Consider the following 5,000-nt stretch of genomic DNA (forward strand, 5'->3'; position numbering starts at 1 on the left):
CTTCGCTCAAACCTTTGCTAAAAACTCTACCTTGGACGATTCAGGGTTTGTTTCTCCCTCTCCTCCACCCTCTGACTACTTCATACTACCTGTTAAAATTCTTGGCAATAGTGTTTTCTGTGCCCTCATTTGCCTAAACCCTCAGAAGGCTTGCTTGGAAATTTTGTAGTAAGCAGTTTGTAAATGAAGACTTGCATACAAATTGTATTGTGAGAAGAGTTTTGCTCCTTACTGAATATTTATCCTCATGAAGTTACAAAATATAGTCTTGATTCTTCCTGTAGTTTGAAATTAATGATTGGACAGTCTTTCATTCTCGTTCAGTTATACTGCGCAAAATTCTGGCTAATTCTTGGCTCCAGCACGGCCGCCATTTCCTGCTCCACTACAAATTTTGCCCCTCCTCCTCCTCCTCCTCCTCCTGTGTCTTGAATTAAAGGTTTCTGTCCAGCGTTTTCAATACAGGTGGGTCTCCTCCTTCACACTTACAACCCAGTGTGATGGTGGTTTGTGTGTTTGTGCGTTTGTGCGTTGGCTGAGCTTGGGTGTGCAATAGCAGTAGTGATGGTAGTAGTAGTAGAATCTATCATCTACTACTACTACTACTACTACTACCATGTGTGTGTGTGTATGTGTGTGCGTCTTGACTGAGCCTCCCCATGTGGGATTACCAGCTTGATATAGTGATAGACAGACAGACAGATTATTATTACTATATTATCAGCCATTAATTCAGATAGATTATTATTATTATTATTATTATTATTATTATTATTATTATCAACCATTAATTCTCTCCTTATTTTCGAGGTTGAGTTTGTTCGGCAGCAAAATTAATACCTGTCACTGGGTTCAGGTCTTCCAAGACACGCAGACACACACAGCAGCCCCTCCACCTCCTGGGTTCAGATCTTCCCAAGACACACAGACACACACAGCAGCTTCTCCACCTCCTCACAGCCCTCCACAGCCCCTGACAGCCTTCATACACCACCAGAACAGCAACACAGCTTCCACAGGCCTCTCAAACATCACAGGAGCCTCACAAACAGCCCCACACAGCACCACAAACCCATTAGACCCCCAGCCCATTACCTCACCCACTTCACAGCACCCCCCACCCACAGCTCCCAGAAATGAAGCCGAGGGAAGGGACTATATTTTGTTTCACCCAGCCCCCCACCAGAACCTACAGAGAGGGGGCTAGTGAAGACAGAATATAGTCTTGACTCTTCCTACAGTTTGAAGTTGATGATTGGTATGGTGAGTAGTGGTGGTGGTAGTAGTAGTAGTAGTAGTAGTAGTAGTACTTATTTTCTTTATTATGAAATTTTTAGTATATATTTATTTTCTCCTTTTCTATCTTTTTCTTCTCAATATCTTCTCTCTCTCTTTGTCTGTCTGTTTTTCTTCTCTCTCTCTCTCTCTCTCTCTCTAATTGTAGTAATAGTAGTAGTAATTATTGTATATTTTTTAACACCAGCATAATAGCATTAGTAACACCAGTAGCAACACACACAATTACGTACAGTATTAAATAAATTGTGATTCGGATTACTCTTGCAGGCCGGACAGCTTAGTGGCAGAGCTCCAGGTGGCCTTCGTCAGCTTCTTGGTGGCACAGGTGTGGGATGGCTGGGACCAGTGGAGGTGTGTGGAGGAGCATCTGTGCCAGGCAGAGGTGCTGCTGCTGGAGGGGCTGCAGTTGTGTGCAAAGCTCCTCTTGGTCCTACACTATATTTTTCGTCTTTCTATATATAAAGTTGTCTCTCTCTCTCTCTCTCTCTCTCTCTCTCTCTCTCTCTCTCTCTCTCTCTCTCTCTCTCTCTCTCTCTCTCTCTATTACGTTAACTTAACCCTTTCCTTCCCCACAGATCCCTGAAGACCTATTCATCAACATTGTAGTCCAACAACTTCCTTGCCTCTGCACTCAACGCTCTCTTCACCAACATCAAGGACAACTCCGCCAACCTGCCTTGGTCCTTAAGGCTCAGCACTTCAAGGACCACCTCTCTGCCAAGTTCGAGTGGGATCTGACACTTGGGGACGAGAGAGTACACGCTGGTGGTGGTTGACTTGGTGTGTGGAGTGATGGGGTGATGGGGGTGTTCTGGGAAGGGGCATGTTTGTAATTGTGTGCTTGTGTGATTCTTTGTTTTATTTTTTCTTATTGTTTTTCTTGCTCATCTTTCTTCTTCTTCTTCCTCTGTGTGTGTTTTGTGAGAGAGAGAGAGAGAGAGAGAGAGAGAGAGAGAGAGAGAGAGAGAGTATAGGAATGGAATGGAGGAAGAGAAAGGAAGAGGAGGAGAAAGGGAGAAAAGAAGAAAAGAATATGAAGTAGTAGTCTCTCTCTCTCTCTCTCTCTCTCTCTCTCTCTCTCTCTCTCTCTCTCACTCACAGCCCACAGCCCCACAGTATGTCCCCCACAGTATGTTGACTTACCCACAGTCACCACCCACAGCCCCCTCCACCAATATAGGCCTGCACCCCGCCCATTTTAACACTCACTGTCTCCTCAGGTTGTGCGTGTCTCCAGCACCCTGCAGTACGTACACACACACACACAGACAGACGGACATCATCAGAGGAAGAAAATGCTATGTTCTGTAAAAGTTTATGACATTAAGAAAATAAAGGGTTAAGATTCAATTATTTTTCTCTCTCCTTTCTGACTCAAAAAATAATTATTAAAAACTTTAAGTCAATATATCAAAATTTAATCCTTATAGAAAAGTTTAGAATGTTACAATAATAATAATAATAATAATAATAATAATAATAATAACAGACAAACCTGAATTTTACTTAAAGACAAAGGGAAGAGAGGAAGAGGATGATGAGGAGGAAAACACACAGGGAAGAGAGAGAATGATGATGAGGAGATGAGGAGGAAAAGACAGGGAAGAGAGAAAGATGATGATGAGGAGGAGGAGGTACATATGAATTAAAGGAAGACAGAAGTGAAGAGGATGACGGGAAGAATGAAGAAGTGAAGAGGATGACAGGGGAAGAATGAAAGAGAGGAAGAGGAGGAGGAGGAGGAACATAAAACAGTAAATTAAAAGAGGAAGACAGGAAGAAGAGACAAGACAACAAAGGAAGAAGAGGAAGAGGAAGAAGGAAGACAAAACTCAACAAAAAGACAGAAGGAAGAGGAAGAGAGGAAGAAGAGAAAGAGGAGAAGGAACAAGAAAAGAAAAGGACAAGAGAAAGAAGAGGAAGAAGAAGGAACACCAGAAAGAAAAGAAAGGGAAAGAGGAAGGAACACAAGAAAGAAAGAAAGAAAGAAAGAAGAGGAGGAGGAAGAAGACCACAGAAAAGAATTAGATACTATGAAATAAGTTTAACAAAATTTTCACAATCCTCAACACCATTTCAATTACAACAGTTCATCTTTTACCAAACACCAAAAAAACACACACACCACTTCTGTATCTAATTAAAAAACACTGCTTATCTTTCACCTAAATATTCTACACACAATTTCTTTCATCACAAACACAACTTTATCCAATATTCTGCTGGTTTACCAAAATACAACAGTTTACCCTACACCAAATACCAAAAAATGCACACACCTTATCCCAAATACAGTTTTTCCTTTGCCAAACACCCTGAACACAACACAACACTGGCCAGCTTATCCGAAACACAATTTTAATTCTTAGCCGAACACCCCGAACACAACACAACACTGCCTAGCTTATTTGAATCTCCAATGGTTTCAATGCTAGTGTACATCAATTTCTCACCAGACTTGACTCAAACAGCAGAGGTCACAATGAGAGGTCATGCTGGGTCACCTAACACATACACACACACACACACACACATAGGTCTAAACATGGAGTGTATTAGTTAAAATCATTGGAATAAATAAAATAAGAAATTGAAATATGCAGAAAAATAAATATACAAGTTTATTATGAATTATTGTGTGTGTAATGACTAGGCCTACTACTGCTACTACTGATGATGATGATCCTAATATGCCTAATTGCATGGAAAAAATAGTAGTAGTAGTAGTAGTAGTAGTAGTAGTAGTAGTAGTAGTAGTAGTGGTAGTGGTGGGAGTGTATTGGTGGTGTTTGGTGGTGGTGGTGGTAGTAGTAGTAGTAGTAGTAGTAGTAGTAGTAGTAGTAGTAGTAGTAGTAGTGGTAGTGGTGGGAGTGTATTGGTGGTGTTTGGGTGGTGGTGGTGGTAGTAGTAGTAGTAGTAGTAGTAGTAGTAGTAGTAGTAGTAGTAGTAGTAGTAGTAGTAGTAGTAGTAGTAGTAGTAGTAGTGGTGGTAGTGGTGGGAGTGTATTGGTGGTGTTTGGTGGTGGTAGTAGTAGTAGTAGTAGTAGTAGTAGTAGTAGTAGTAGTAGTAGTAGTAGTAGTAGTAGTAGTAGTAGTAGTAGTAGTAGCAGCAGCAATAATAATAATAATAATAATAATAATAATAATAATAATAATAATAATAATAATAATAATAATAATAATAATAATAATAATAATAATAATAGTAAAAACATGAATATTTTCTATGGATGGATATTTTGGTATGAATACTAGTTATTATTATTATTATTATTATTATTATCATCATCATTATCATTAGAAGGCACCTGACCTCTCTCTCTCTCTCTCTCTCACAATACAAAATAAGTAAACATTTATTCCTCTAATTTTTTCAATGTAACCTTTATGCCCTTATAAGTTTCTATAAGTGAATAACTTAAGTATACACATCAACTTTCACTGCAATGAACTTAACACAAACTTTCACACTTATAATCTTGTCAAAAACACAATACTTTCAATTATAACTTAGAACTTGGCCAAACTTGAAAATAACATAAAAAACTTATCAGAAACACAACATTTTGACTCAGAACTTAAAAAAAATTAGCCAAACTTTCCTTAATAAAAAAAATCTTCACAAAAACACAATATTTAAATTCAGAACTTAGAACTTGGCCAAACTTGAAAATAACATTAAAAACTTATCAGAAGCACAAC

The 5,000-nt window shown here is 39.0% G+C and overlaps 2 protein-coding genes across 20 annotated transcripts in view; one reads left to right on the forward strand and one right to left on the reverse strand.

The window, feature by feature from the left end:
* The window catches only part of LOC135112213 (cilia- and flagella-associated protein 251-like), a 17,180-nt gene extending 14,531 nt beyond the window's left edge, over positions 1 to 2,649 (forward strand). Inside the window, exons 17-18 of the mRNA XM_064026420.1 lie at positions 811 to 2,079; positions 2,520 to 2,649. The gene's annotated coding sequence lies outside the window, so the exon portion shown is untranslated. The remainder of the gene's footprint in view (positions 1 to 810; positions 2,080 to 2,519) is intronic.
* A 52-nt stretch (positions 2,650 to 2,701) lies between these two features.
* LOC135112214 (uncharacterized) overlaps positions 2,702 to 5,000 on the reverse strand; it is a 35,174-nt gene continuing 32,875 nt past the window's right edge. For all 19 annotated transcript variants that reach the window (XR_010274148.1, XR_010274158.1, XR_010274153.1 and 16 more), the window contains one exon: positions 2,702 to 5,000. This exon is cut by the window's right edge and continues 1,813 nt beyond it. The gene's annotated coding sequence lies outside the window, so the exon portion shown is untranslated.

Source organism: Scylla paramamosain, chromosome 23 (genome assembly GCF_035594125.1).
Source record: "Scylla paramamosain isolate STU-SP2022 chromosome 23, ASM3559412v1, whole genome shotgun sequence".
In the NCBI taxonomy this organism is placed as follows: domain Eukaryota; kingdom Metazoa; phylum Arthropoda; class Malacostraca; order Decapoda; family Portunidae; genus Scylla; species Scylla paramamosain.